General features: G+C 40.0%; 1 long non-coding RNA gene across 1 annotated transcript; it reads left to right on the plus strand.

The window, feature by feature from the left end:
• Positions 1-10,821: 10,821 nt before the first annotated feature.
• On the plus strand, positions 10,822-11,303 carry LOC146980326 (uncharacterized). Its single transcript, XR_015036784.1, has 3 exons — positions 10,822-10,923; positions 11,041-11,122; positions 11,233-11,303. It is a non-coding gene; the product is annotated as an uncharacterized LOC146980326 (long non-coding RNA).
• Positions 11,304-15,385: the final 4,082 nt, after the last annotated feature.

Here is a 15,385-nt window from a genome sequence, read left to right on the forward strand (position 1 = left end):
TGATGTGCGTTCGGTCCTGATTGAGCCATTACTTTTCGAGAGGCGGGGCTTCAAACAGCCGCATTCCTCTGTCTCCAGGAGGCCGCTGTTTCCATAGAAACCAACCGAATCACTTGAAACTTGGCCTGTGGACTCATTGTGAGGCCCTTATCCACTGACCCGACACCCAAATCTGTGAGAGCATGGGAAAGCGAAGTGGCCCCCAGGGGCCCCCGTGGCCCCCAGAGCAATGGGAATACAATATAATGATAGAGGACTCTCTGATATACAACTCATCTAAATTTCATGATGATTACTTAAAGCGTGTGTGTTTTGTTAGGATTAACTTTGATGTTTGACCCCTGTGACCTTTGACACTTACCATGGCCATATTGGACACTTCTGAGTGGAGCACAGCTCTGATCTCCAATCTGCTCCAAGGTCTGGACTAGAATCTAAAGATTTCAGCTTCCCAGCTCCAAGTATTGGTGTTTTATGCCTGAATTGATAGCAAAAATCGTCAAATTTCACATGAAAAGTTGACCTGTGACCCCTGTGAAGGTCAGATGGGTCTGTAATTGCTAACACTGGATGACCCTAAGCCCTGCCCTGATAAACCTCTGAACGTAACCCAACGAATGTGGAAGTTATTAAAGAATAGCTGTGTCTCCTGAAAATGGAGCCTTAATCAGTTTGTCCAATGTAAAACCAGAAATAAAGGAGCTGGCTAAAGTGGTGCAGTTGTGTATAAACATTACTACAGTGGACGGGTTCATTCTACACTATATTATAAACTAAGGTTCCTGGGCGGGAGGAGGGAGAAGGGGGGAGAAATGTTGTTTTCTGCAATTAAAAAAAAAAAAGGCCTATATGACTTGAGTTACTTGAATTATTTGGACTTGGTTGAAAAAGAGCTGTCTAACTGTTCTGATTCCTCACTGTTTATTCACATGCTGTTGAATTAAATCAACATGGCTTAATTTCCACTCCTCATGATCACAAACACACTGTTAAGGTGTTGTAGTTCCGTCCAGACGCCGTAGATGGCAGTGTCGCAGTCTATGGTGGCGCCGTTGCAATGACGTCACATCCTCTAGTTCAGCACTCAACACCGACCAATCCTGGGAAAGCTTGTGAAATTACGTCACGCCATTCAAAAGTTATTAGCGCGAACCTGTTTTTTTTACTACGGAAAGTAAAATGTTACGTGCGGTAGTTTTTTTGTGATCAAAAGTTGTATTGTGTGTTTCATGCAATAATAATATGACCTAACAACAGATGAATTCGTACATAAACAGGTCCTAAACTATGCAATGTCATAGTTTTGAAGTTTAGAGCCAAAACAGGTTGAAGTGTCAGTAGTCGCTGCAGGGACGATTGATACAGCTGTTTCAAATGTCCCTCACGCCTCCGTGCGTAGTGATTGTGGTCACACTGCGCGATCAATATCTGTATATAAATCACCGTATTAATATTCTATTGTTCTGCAATGAACAACAACCGATTTGAATGAACAACATATTTTTAATAAACACCACATATTTTTAATGAACAAAACGTGTTTATGACATGAATCAACAGATATTCAGCAAAGTGAGGGGAAAATGCCGAGGGTAAAATGACAATATGTTCAACTGTGTATCCATAAACATGACTTAGGACAGGGAAATAAGTAAATAAAATGAAAATGCAGTCGTCCAACAACTCGTACAAAAGAAGAAAGGCGAGTTTAATCGAAATGCGGATCTTGACAATTACGCACGGGACAAAAATATTTATTTATTTATTTATTTATTACACACCCCCACCCCGTCTGGTCTTCCGACAAGGATGTAATTTATTTATTTGTTTGTTTGTTTGTTTATTTATTATTCTGCACCAACGCCAAGATCAGTAAATAAATAATAACCAAAATGACGGCTTGGATGAAAGCTATGTCAGACACACCAGGTTCAATAAAGCTTCAAAGGGGAAAAAAAGTTTTCCAGCTCAGTGCGTCGTTCAGCGCCGCGTCCGGTCGGCTGGATCACTTTACTCTGAGCGTCACATATCGCCGCGAAGGGGGTTGCATTGGAATGAATTGAAATCCCCGCTCGTCACCTCATGACGAAAAACGGGTACCTAATGAGTCAGGCATGTGACGAGGAGGGACAGTGACCGTTCGTCAGGGGGTTGACGCACTGGGAGTGAGAACGTGTTGTCCCTACAGGGACGAACTCACTGTGGATGATGGTGTTATCATGAAAGGCCACAAAGCAGTCATCCCGCGCTCTCTGCGCAAAGAGTACATCACCATAACTCACAGAGGCCACCCAGGCATTGAAGCGACCAAACGCAGAGCCAGAGGCATTGTATTCTGGCCTGCAATGTCTAAAGACATCACTCAAGAGCTACTGACCTGCGCTGTGTGTAATAGCACCAAGTCACACCAGCAAAAGGAACCGTTGCAACTCCACCCTGTTCCAGATCTCCCGTGGTCCATCGTGGCCACAGACATGTTTGAGTGGCACGGCAAACACTATCAAGTGCTCGTGGACTCATATTCTGGCTGGTTTGAGGTCGACCTGCTCCATCAGCTAACATCATCAGCTGTGATCTCCAAACTAAAGAGACACTTTTCAGTCCATGGCACGCCACACATTCTCATCTCTGACAATGCGAGACAATACACCAGTCAGCATTTCAAGAACTTTGCCAAACAATGGGATTTCATCCACACCACCAGCAGCCCTGAATTCCCACAATCGAACGGGCTCGCAGAGAGAGCAGTGCGCAGTGCCAAAGAGGTGATGGAAAAGTCTCACAGAGATGGGTCAGATGTCTTCCTCAGCATCCTGAATCTCAGAAACATCCCCCGGGATTCAACGCTGGGCTCCCCGGCAGAGCGCCTGATGTCGCGTCAAACTCGCACAGCCGTTCCTGTCTGCACCGAACTGCTGCAACCAACACCTAAAAGCAGCCAGCAAGTCAGGGCCCAGCTCCTCAACAAAAGGCTCAGTCTGAAACACCAGCATGACAAGTCAAGTCATCCACTGCAGCCTTTAACAGAAGGACAGGTGGTTCGCATGCAAACACCCAAAGGATATGATCAGCTGGGAATTGTGAGGGAGAGGAGCAAGGAGCCCCGCTCATATGTCATCCAGTCAAACGGGAGGACATACAGGAGGAACCGACGACACATTCTTCCTGTGGCAGAGCAACCACCACAGCTCCACTCAGAAGATCAAGACTCACTCGCCACCAGTCATCACCCTGTGGACAATGCCCCTCTCACACACACACCAAATGCAAACATCACACAATCAGAACAAGCATCCCCCTCCCAGGTAACATGCACTACACATTTGCCCACAGACAACAGCAGTACATACTACACAACACGTTCAGGTCGCATCTGCAGACCAAATCCTAAATACATGTAATGAAAAAAAAAGAATCCTCGTGCAGTTGTTCATGTATGGTTAGGATGAGTAATTGCTTGACCAAGTAATCATAATTCATTGTGCATGTCTTTCAGGTTAAGAACTCCTTGGAATTTCGTGGTTATTATATATTCATTCATATTTCATTCAATATTGGATTGTTTCCAGTTCATCCAAGTGCAGCTTAAGTTATTGCTAAAAGTGTAATATTATAAATGTTTACAGTGTTTTCATTATCCAGTGCTCAATCATTTATGTTTGGGATGTGAGCTTAAGGAAAGGGATGTAGATCATTCATGATGATCCCCGTTGCGCCCAGTAGGGGTCGCACCACCTCTGTGTGTATTTGTGGGTATTTGGGTTATCGGGGTTCAGTTGGTTATGCCTGCTAGGCTGAGTGCAAGTTTATCTCTCCATGCTCCCGGAGTTTCAATAAAACTACAGTCTGAAGAGACACGGTGTGATCATTGAACTCACACGGAAGCATCTACATCATCACTTTGTCACCAGAGGCCTGGAAATGAAAAATGTTTGATTCCCAAAACTAAAGATGTTGATAACTCTTAATGAGAAGTGCTTCAGAGGTTTGTTTGTTTCAGCCCATTGTTTCCTGTTTTCCAGTCTTGAGCTGGTGAATGGGGACGAGGCGTGCATCCGTCCAGACGCAAAATGGATCAAGGTGCTGATAAAACAGGTGAGAAGCAGCTTCCACACAGCTGCTGTTACATTCTGATGACTGTAAAACAAATGATTATTGAGGTCAATTTCAACTTTTTTTCCCTCTCTCTTGTCAATTTGCCACCACAGGGAAAGATAAAGTGTGAAAATCCATTTTTGATTCCCTTTAAATTTGAAGTCCTGGACGAGGAAGAGGAAGAGGAAGAATGAACACGTCGCAGCAAAGCAGCTTCTCTCAGCATGTTCTCATCAACTATCTGCTCTGCTCAAGAAAATCTCTCTTTAAAATTGTTTAACTGAACAGCTTTAAAACCTATTCTTATGACATAACCTCAGCTACAAATCAGAGATGGAGGATTCACTGTTGAACTGGCAACCAAAAATAAAAAAGTAGCACATATATTCCAAATGCAGATGACACATGTCGCATCATATAAAATGTGAGAAAACAAAGATAAATGCCCAAAGTAAGGTGTTTGCATGTTCATATAGTATGTTTCCAAACCCAAATGTATTCAGTTGAAAATATGTATTCCTGTGCTTTTGACCTCTTGTTTGTATTTTGACTTGCTGAACACATTTGCCAGTGCTTTTGGATTATTGGACTGTACTTTTGCCTCGTAGACTTCCTCTCTGTGAATGACCCTTCCTGTATTAGAATAAAGTTCTTGCATTACTGAACTCTGCAGCCTTCAGTCTGATCTCTGCACTTATAGCCTAGTCAGTAGAGAGGAATAAATAAAATCAAAAGGTAAAATGTATTTTAAAAAGAACACTGAACAATAAGACATCGTAGAGATATCAAACGGTATCGATACTTGTCAAAATTTAAACTTGGTCCAAAATATTAGTTTCTGACCTAAAAAAAAAAAAAGTTTATTGGCTGTAAAAACCTAAACTCTTATTGACACAGCCATGCAAATTCACATGCAATATCAGGGAGTGAGTGGACACACATGATATTGAACACATAACTCTAATGGTATCCCTTATTGGTGAAAGTGATGCTGTTGCAACCATCCCCGGTCTCCCCTACCTGGACACATGGAGGCTTCAGACGATGGGATGTTATCAGAGGGAAGTGTCCACTGAGCTCGGAGTGTCACAGCAGGTTGGACAGAGACACATTGACAGTTTTTGTTGTGGTAAACCTACCACTCCTGTTAGCTTTTGTACATTGTTTGAGATGAAGAAATTACAATTTCATACTTGTACTTAAATACACTACTTTCATGATATAATATCACTGTAGTATGAACTTTTTACATTTTCCATAGATTTCACTTGAAAGTTGAATATCCTATCTTTTTGTAAGTAGCGTTTTCCATCCTTAGATTCCAGTTGGTTTGGGCTTTTTCACCTTTCAGTTCATTTCTCAATTTGTGTAAAATGTTGCCACTAGAACTTGTAAAGAGGCCTTTTCAACAACACCATAAAGTCGTTTTTATGCAAATCACTAAACAGTATGTTGTAACAGTTTGAAGGTACTACTCAATGTCTTCAAGGTGGGGCTTTCATATGCACAGAAGGATGCAAAATTTTTAGATTAGTCTTTGCAATGTGATGTGAAGCAGACTGCAATAGTAAACAATCTGCATGTCATCTCAGTCTGTTTAATTTTGGCTGTGATCGGGCTGAAACATCTGCTACAAACTGACATCGATGTTGAGTAAATGCATCCGATGTTTGCTCAAACTGGCAATCGCAAGTGATCATCTGATAACCCTAACCCTAACCCTAACCCTCATGATGCTGTGGAAAGCATGTTTTTTTCACAAAAATGTTATTTTTGCATGTAAAAGTAAATTTTCTTGCTGTCAACTTAATCAACTGTTGTGCCAAAGCAAATTGATTCAGGTAGAAAAACTTATATGATACAAGATGATGAACTACCAACACATAAAACCATGTGATGATGCTGGCTGAAAATTAGCCTGAATTTCTGAGAGGTCGTTTTTTCTAAAATGGGGGTGTTGGGGTAAAGTGAGACAAATGCTGTGTGCGTGTGTGTGTGTGCGTGTGTGTGTGTGTGGCTTTGCAGCGGACTTCCCTGGTGTCAGTTCAACCTGCTGTTATCCCGACGATTTCGAGAAAATCAGCGGAAAGCCAGGGAAATGCTTCGAAATAAAACCAGGATCCGACTGTGACCACCACGCCTTCCTGTAAGTGAACCACCCCACACGGAAAGAACCTATAGGTTTTAATATAAGTTTGAATATATGTGACATTGCCACTGACATACATAAAATTGGCCGTTTTCATATACGCATGTATGCTATATGGTGCATATATGCAGCATATGTGTGTGTGTGTGTATCCAGTGTAATTTCCTGGAATGATAAAAAACCAAAACACCAAACTGTGCCCTCCTTCTCTCTGATGAATCACGCAACAATTAGAACAATCAGAGACGCTGAACTGTCCTGTCGCTCACCTAATGTAAATATCTGATTGTTTTGTGTCTCTGTTCTCTGTCCTTAGAGTCAAATACAAGGGGAGCTGGTGGTGCATCGCTCCAACCGATGAGTTCCTCCTCGGCTTGATTAAAGAGGTGAGAGTCACTTAAGAGTATAACTGAAAACAAGATTACACTTGGATTCATCATATTATGCTAAATTTATACATCTGAGGAATCAAAACAGCAACTAATTAACTTAGATCAGGTTTATGTCATCTGAATTTTGTACAGATATGCCTACAGACCACAAATAAGAGAATGAACATTTATATTTATTTAGCTGTAGCTACAGCTGTGATCCCATACGATTTTCATAGATTAATATAAAGCAATAATATATAATCTATTCAGTTTTGGTCCCCATACTAGTCCAGGCATGTTTCTATTCCAACCAATCAAGAGCACACAGTTTGACCAATCAGCTGTCTGAAGGCCGAGATCAGCAGATTAAATGAGTCAGGTCTGGTGTGCTGCTGCTCGGTTGGAAAGGAAACCTGCAGCCTCATGGTCCTTTGTGGAATATTTTGGACATGTCTGTACCAGACACAAGACTGTGACACAATGCAAAGACATCATGAAGACATTATCACTCATGAGATAAAGGGGTAAACCTGCACCATCATGCTCTTCACTATGAAAAGTTCCTATTGCTCACAGTTACACAGAGTCTGAATGTGGTGTGACAGTAGAAGTGTAGGTCACTCATTAACTTCTACGCTTTAATTTTGCGATTTAAAAATGAAACATAAAACTGACATTTGACACAGTGACATTCTCATATTCAGTCATTTTCAATTTTTTTTTGCCTCTCTCTTGTCAATTCTCCACCACAGGGAAAAATAAAGTGTCCTGATTCCATTGCCCAAGTGCCCATATTTGAAGTCCTAGATGAGGACGAAGACGAGGACGACGAACAGGAAGAGGAAGAGGAAGAATGAACACGTCGCAGCAAAGCAGCTTCTCTCAGCTTCTCTCAGCATGTTCTCATCAACTATCTGCTCTGCTCATGAAAATCTCCTTTTAAAGTTGTTTAAATGAACAGCTTTTAAATCCATTCTTATGACATAACTTTTTACATTTGACAGCTACAAAACAGAAATGGAGGATTAACAGTTAAACTGGCAACCAAAATATAATAATATCACAGAGTCACATCATATAAAATGTCCAAAGTGATGTTTTCATGTTCATATATGTTTCCAAACCTAAATATATTCAGTTGAAAATACGTATTCCTGTGTTTTTGACCTCTTGTTTGTATTTTGACTTCTTGGATTTTTTTGCCTCGTAGACTTCCTCTCTGTATTAGAATAAAGTCCCTGCATTACTGAACTCTGCAGCCTTCAGTCTGGTCTCTGCACTTGAGTCTTATAGCCTGGTCAGTAAGTAGGCTAAAATCAAAAGGTAAAATGTATCTTAGAAAGAACACTGGGATAAACAATAAGACATCATAGAGATATCAAAGGAAAACTATTTTTTAGAAAAGTGTGTGCTATAATATAAAATGTCATCACTTCATTATTTTATCCCATTCCCATTTTATCCCATTCCCATTATGCAAACAACCAGTTGTTTGCTGAATACTGCCGAGCCAGACTGGAGGCAAGCTGGGGATACAGTCATTCAACCTCTATAGTCTCTGTAAGCAAACTCTAAAAGTTCTGGACAAAAACAATCAATGCAATCACTGCATCACTGTCGGATACTGGAAAAACATTGTCTTCTGAGTCGAGATTTGTGCCTGTTGTATAAGATCTTAAATGGTTTGACCCATGCACCTCTACAACAAGACTTTGTTCATTTCTGCAAGGTAGAATATTGTCAGCAGGAGATTGTTCCATACCCTTTCATCAAAATAGCTTTGGGCAATCACTTTTTGCGTAAGAGCATCAACTCAATGGATCGCCCTCCCTGATGTTGTTAAAAAATGAAGCTTGATTTCCAGCTTTAAATTGAAATAAAGACTTTTCTAAAGAACTGTGTTGTCATCACTTACTCTGTAATGTTATAATGTATCTGACTGACAGACGTACATTTTTGTGCTAATTGAGTGTGTTATTTGTTGTTGTTGCTTTTTTTGTATGTGATCTGCTGAGGGATTTCAGATGTGAATTAGCTCCAGGCTAATTCTGGTACAATGCATTAAATCGCAACTTTTATGCTTCACATTGTACATGGTCCCCTGACAACCAAAGAAGTCACTGTTCAACCTGTCACATAGCCTACCAGAAACCCCATCCTATTAGGACTAAACTGATAAGGGATTTTTGGGAGCGATGCAGATACTGTCCACATAAACACTCTCTTATCACACTGTTTAACTTTTTGCACAGGAGGAGAAAACTTGGTCTTTGATGCACAACAAACCTGAACATGTATTCCTACCAACTGCACAAACCACTGAGGAGTGTGTCACTAAGAAGTGTGTTCTCTTATCTCTACTTGCACCGTCATCCCCCCAGAATAGTTACTTTCCCGCACTACAACTTCCCCTATCTGTGGTATATAGAGCACACCTCTGTGGTGCACTCACCACTTGACTGGGAAGAGCCTAGTTAGTCAGTGATTGAAGAACTGAGCAGATCCAGAGTCAGTGTTTGTGCCGTGCGGTGACTGAAGATGTGGACGCCTCTCTCTGCCAGCCGCTGGATCCTCCTGCTCACCCTGGGAGTCGTGATGCTGCTCTCTGAATCAGGAGGTACACTTCCTCTTTGTGGTGTTTTACCACTTGTTTTTGTATCTTTTTACTTGAATAACTTCTTGAATAAGACGTTTTAGAATAATTTAAAATACTAATTTGGAAAGTTTTACTGTAACAACGGTTTGACTGAGTAAACTGAGTAAACTGCTTCATTCTGCCAGCCGCTGGATCACCCTGGGAGTCGTGATGCTCCTCGCTGACTCTGGAGGTACACTTCTGACTTGTGGTGTTTTACCACTTTTCTGCATTTTAGCTTGAATTACATTTTTTATGCAGTTTTATATAAAATAATTTAAAATACTCATGTGTGAATTTGTTCTATTATAGTCAACAGTTTGACTGAGTAAACTGCTTCATTTGTTAAAAATCTAAAAGTCTGATTCATCCACCAGGTTCGATCCAAGCATGAGCTTCAAAACACAGTGAGACAACTAAAAACTTCAGCTGAGGAATTCTCAGCTCAAACAGCATCAAGTTGATTTCAACATCAAAGATAAAATACATTTTAAAAATTAGATGAACAGTAGAGTTCAGCAGTTTGAGAAAAATTGGGTCATTTTTCAGATTCAGTCTCAGAGAGACATTTCTAATTAAAAAGATGTTCAACTTCCTATCTGTTCATTTGAAGCTGTCCTTCGACATTTATATTCTGTTGAAGCAACATTTTGTTGCATTTTTTTTGTATTATATTGTATTTGTTTTGTCTTTTTGTTGTTTTGCTGGTGAGTTGAACAGGAACTGTAATTTTTTGCTGTTATCCTGCCATTACAATGGAAAACACTGTGTTTACTACTTCAACACATTACTGTAATAATTTTACTTTTTTTTTAGTAAAGAGTAGTGTAACAAATTACTAATTAATCATTCAGTAATAATATTACAGTTACCCTTCCAAAAACATCTTTTTATTTGTATAGCCCATTTTTACAAACAGTCTCAAGTCTCAAAAAGCTTTACACAGCATCATAACAACATCCTCTGCCCTTAGACCCTCACATCCACTGAGGAAAAACTCCCAAGAAAACCCTTTTAACAGGAAAAATTGGAGAAACTTCAGGGGACCGGAGGAGAGGGCTCCATATGACCTCATGTGTCCCCCAGCAGCCTAAGCCTATCACAGCGTAGCTATAAAATGGTTCAGCGCTACCTGAGCCAGCCCTAACTAAAAGCTCTGTCATAGAGAAAGGTTTTAAGCCTGGACTTAAATGTGAAGAAATCCCAACTGGACTCATTTTTGCTTGCACATCACCCTGCAGCAAGCCAGCTTGAAAGATTGACACATTTTTGTTAAGTCAAATATAACAGCATACAGACAGCACTTGTTCATAGCCTGTAACGGTTAATTTTCAGGACAAACAGAACAGGGTTGGGGATTTTTTGGGGGGAGACTAATGGAAAGTTATATAACGAGTAATGAATTACTTTTCTCATTGAGTTATAAATAAAGTATTACTTTTGAAATGTGTAATGAGTAATGAGTAATTTATTACCATTTTGGAGTAATAAGCACTGTTCCTGAATAATGGCAGCATCTCTCCCTCTTCTCTCTGTGTGTGTTGGTCTGTTACCACAGCGAATGAACATGACTGCTGTATTGAGCTTACGGACGAAAAGGTAGAAATCGAGGACATCGGGAGTTGTTTGAAGCAGACATCATCAAGCGTGTGCGAGATAGATGCCTACTGGTGAGCAGTGCAGGACATGAACACGTCAACACACACAAACACTATCCCTGAATCCAGTGTAAAGTTTAATGAGAAATGCTTTCAGAAGTTTGTTTGTTTCATCCATCTGTTTTCCAGGATTCAACCAAAAGGTGGTGACTGGAAGTGCATCAACCCACAAGCAGAATGGATCAAAGAGCTCCAAGAGCTGATAGCACAGGTGAGAATCAGCCAACACAGCTGCTGACATGCTCATACTCAGTCAATTTCAACTTCTTCTTTCTTTTTTTTGACTCTCTTTGCAATTCTCGATCACAGGGAAAAATAGAGTGTCCTGATTTGTTTGACGGTGCGCCCATATCTGAAGTCCTGGATGCGGAAGAGGAAGAGGAAGAGGAAGAATAAACGCATCGCAGGAAAGCAGCTTCTCGCAGCATGTTCTGACTTACTTTTTGCTCTGCTCACAAGTTGTTTAAGTGAATAGCTTTAAAATCCACTCTTATGACATAACTTTCATTTGACAGCTACAAACCAGAGATGGAGGATTCACTGTTGAACTTGCAACCAAAAATAAAAAGCATCACATGAATTTCAAATGTAGCTGACTCATGTTTTGTGTATTCCTTGTTAATATCACAGAGTCACATCATATAAAATGGTCATATATGTTTCCAAAACCCAAATATATTCAGTTGGAAATCACCACAGTGAAGAAAATGCCACCAAGGAAGGTACTTTTGGTACTTTTGGTACTTTTATTAAAAACAATTACATGATTATTAAAAGTTGCTTGTTAATGTTCTGATGATCCCCTAATTGAACTAATCAACCAAATGTCAATAGGGATCACTACAATTTAGTTTGTAGGTTAGATTCAGATTCAGAAAACGTTATTTATCCTAACAAGGAAAATTCCTCTGGGTAAGGCCCAGTCTGTAATCAAATCAAATCAAATGAACTTTATTTGTCCCGCAAGGGAAATTTGTCTTGGGCAAGTAGCGCCGTAAGAAACAACTGCCTTGTACATATAGCCTACATACATACACACCAGAATATACAACAGTAACGATGGCAAACATACACCAAGAAAAGAGAAAGAAAGAAAAGAAAGTGAGTGCAATAAATAGGTTAAAATACTTATAATACAAAGTTCAGATAAAAACAAGAGATGTCGTCAATTTGAGGCTTCCATTGGTCACGTCGAGAGCAAAGGTAGACCTGGGTGCATAAGCCTCTACCTGGGGGGCAACACAGGGCCAGCAGGTGGACAGGCAAACCGATTCAGATTCAGAAAATCTATTTATCCTTACAAGGAAAATTCCTCTGGGTAAGGCCCAGTCTATAATCACAACACAACCACAGCTCAATGCAACGCAACGCAACGCAACGCAACACAACACAGCACAACGCAGTTATACCAGAGAGATAAAAACATTCAGATCAATACAAGGAGCAACAATAAGTGTCATGCTTTCATGCTTTGTCACATCCTTGTTACATGTCCACTTCCTGTGAGCTTTCCTGCCTGTTTATCAGCCGCACGCCTGTTTGTAATCCTGGATCAACCAGTCGGCACATTCACTCCAGTGTTCCAGACCCACCTTTCCAGGTTCAATGTTCCTCAGCTCCCAGCTCTCTCACGCTCTCCTGTTCCTGTGTCCTTGACCTTTAGTTTAGTATTTTGACTTGTTGATTACATTTGCCACCCACTGCGGCCTTCAGTCTGATCTCTGCACTTAAAGCCTGGTTCATTACAACACGGTAAACAAAATCAAAAAGCAGAATGCATTTCAAAAAATACACTGGGATAAAAAATAAGACCATAGAGATGTCACATTTTTACAATTTAAAAGTCTGTTTAGATAAAGATGTGTTTTGCTTATTCTACATTAATTTGATGATTTTACATGAATAAATATTTGTTATAAGCTTCAGTCTTAAGTGCACAAATGCAATAAATGAATTGATGAATTAATCACGATTATGATACAGAAAATTGTGCAATTAATCAGTAAATTTTTTTAATTGATTGACAGCCCTAATATAATAGGCTGCTTATTATGGGTCTGAGAAGTCACTTTTCAACCTGAAACCCCATCAAAATAGGACTAAACTAATATGAGATTTTTGGAACAACCATGAACATTTAGGGACATAACGGACCAATTACACAACCCACTGAGGTGTGTGTCAATCAGAAGTGTGTCTTCTTATCTCCACATAAACTGTCACCCCCCACAATGAAGAACTAAAGACCATTTCAGTGGTGGTTCCCCTATCTGTGGTATATAGAGCACACCTCTGTGGTGCACTCACCACTTGACTGGGAAGAGCCTAGTTAGTCAGTGATTGAAGAACTAAGCAGATCCAGAGTCAGTGTTTGTGCCGTGCAGCGACTGAAGATGTGGACGCCTCTCTCTGCCAGCCGCTGGATCCTCCTGCTCACCCTGGGAGTCCTGATGCTGCTCTCTGAATCAGGAGGTACACTTCCTCTTTGTGGTGTTTTACCACTTGTTTTTGGATCTTTTTACTTGAATAACTTCTTGAATAAGACGTTTTAGAATAATTTAAAATACTAATTTGGAAAGTTTTACTGTAACAACGGTTTGACTGAGTAAACTGCTTCATTTGTTAAAAATCTAAAAGTCTGATTCATCCACCAGGTTTGATCCAAGCATGAGCTTCAAAACACAGTGAGACAACTAAAAACTTCAGCTGAGGAATTCTCGGCTCAAACAGCATCAAGTTGATTTCAACATCAAAGACGAAATTTAAAAGAAAATCAAAAGAACAGTAGAGCTCAGCAGTTTGAGAAACATGAGGTTATCTTTTAGATTCAGTCTCAGCAGAGACATTTCTAATTAAAAACATTGTCAACTTCCTATCAGTACATCTGAACCTGTCCTTTGACCTTTACATTCCTCTGAGGTTACATATTTTTTTGTGTTACTACTTTAATAAATCTAAATCAGATAATGTCATTCTTGAATAATGGCAGCATCTCTCTCTCTTTCTGTTTGTGTGTTGATCTGTTGCCACAGCGAATGAACATAACTGCTGTTTAGAAGATGACCTTGAGACGCACAGGTTTAAACTGGAGAGTATCGAGAATTGTTGGGTTCAGACTGAAGACGTGTGCCCCAATCGTGCCTACTGGTGAGACACACATAAATACTGTTCCTCAGTCAAATCTTTCTATCATCATCTCATCTGCTGAAAATAACTGAAAACCTCATCACTTTGTCACCAGAGGCCTGGAAATGAAAAATGTTTGATTCCCAAAACTAAAGATGTTGAATGAGAAGTGCTTCAGAGGTTTGTTTGTTTCAGCCCATTGTTTCCTGTTTTCCAGGCTTGAGCTGGTGAATGGTGACGTGGCGTGCATCCGTCCAGACGCAAAATGGATCAAGGTGCTGATAAAACAGGTGAGAAGCAGCTTCCACACAGCTGCTGTGACATGCTGATGACAATAAAACAGATCATCACTTCAGTCAATTTCAACTTTTTGTTTTGCCTCTGTCTTGTCAATGTTCGACCACAGAAACAGTGTCGTAATCTTCACGACCGTTTGCCCATTGAAGTCCTGGACGAGGACGAAGAAGAGGAAGAAGAAGAGGAAGTGGAAGTGGAAGAATAAACACGTCGCAGCAAAGCAGCTTCTCTCTGATTAACTATTTGCTCTGCTCATGAAAATCTCTTTAAAACCCATTCGAATGGCACAACTTTCTACATTTGACAGCTACAAATCAGAGATGGAGGATTCACTGTTGAACTGGCAACCAAAAATAAAAAGTAGCACATGGATTTCAAATGCGTTATGTGTTTTTTTATGATCGCTATAACCTGTTTTTCAAAACTGTTAACACAGTTACCACAACATCAGCTTGTGTGGGCTCTACAATTAACACATTTCTTGTTATTGTCATACAAAATTTGTTTTAACTTCACAAAGCACAATAAGCGTTTAAATTTAAAAACTTTAAAAATTCCAACCAAAGCAACGGTACACGCTACAGTTTTGCAACTTTCACCAAAGTGTAGCCCAGATACTGCTGAAACTTTTGTCCACTTGAACTCCTTACAAATTATGAAGTCCATCTCTGTTTTTTTCAAAAACTGTAAAACTTATAAAACCTATCTCCTCCCACATTTTTTGCTCAATTGACACCAAACTTGCTACAGAGCATCTCCAGACTGTCCTCCACAAAACTTGTTTCTCGGATTTTTGATTTATCAAAAATTGAGCCTACAGTGCATGAAAACGTTTGACTGTAAAGAGTACTGTAAACATATACCATACAATTCTTGCTAAATATATTTTCAATCTTCCTGAAAAAAATTGAGAATATTTTGGAGTCATGTTTGATGAAGTTTGGCAAATATCAGAATTTTATCTCAAAAACTGAATTTTCTAGACCATTTTGAATTCTGCTCTCATGGGAGCAACTGCAGTCAATGTAAGAGTGGCATTTTTAAACATCAT

Source organism: Trachurus japonicus, chromosome 10 (assembly GCF_045865225.1).
Source record: "Trachurus japonicus isolate A0001 chromosome 10, Traja_1.0".
NCBI classification, from domain to species: Eukaryota; Metazoa; Chordata; class Actinopteri; order Carangiformes; family Carangidae; genus Trachurus; species Trachurus japonicus.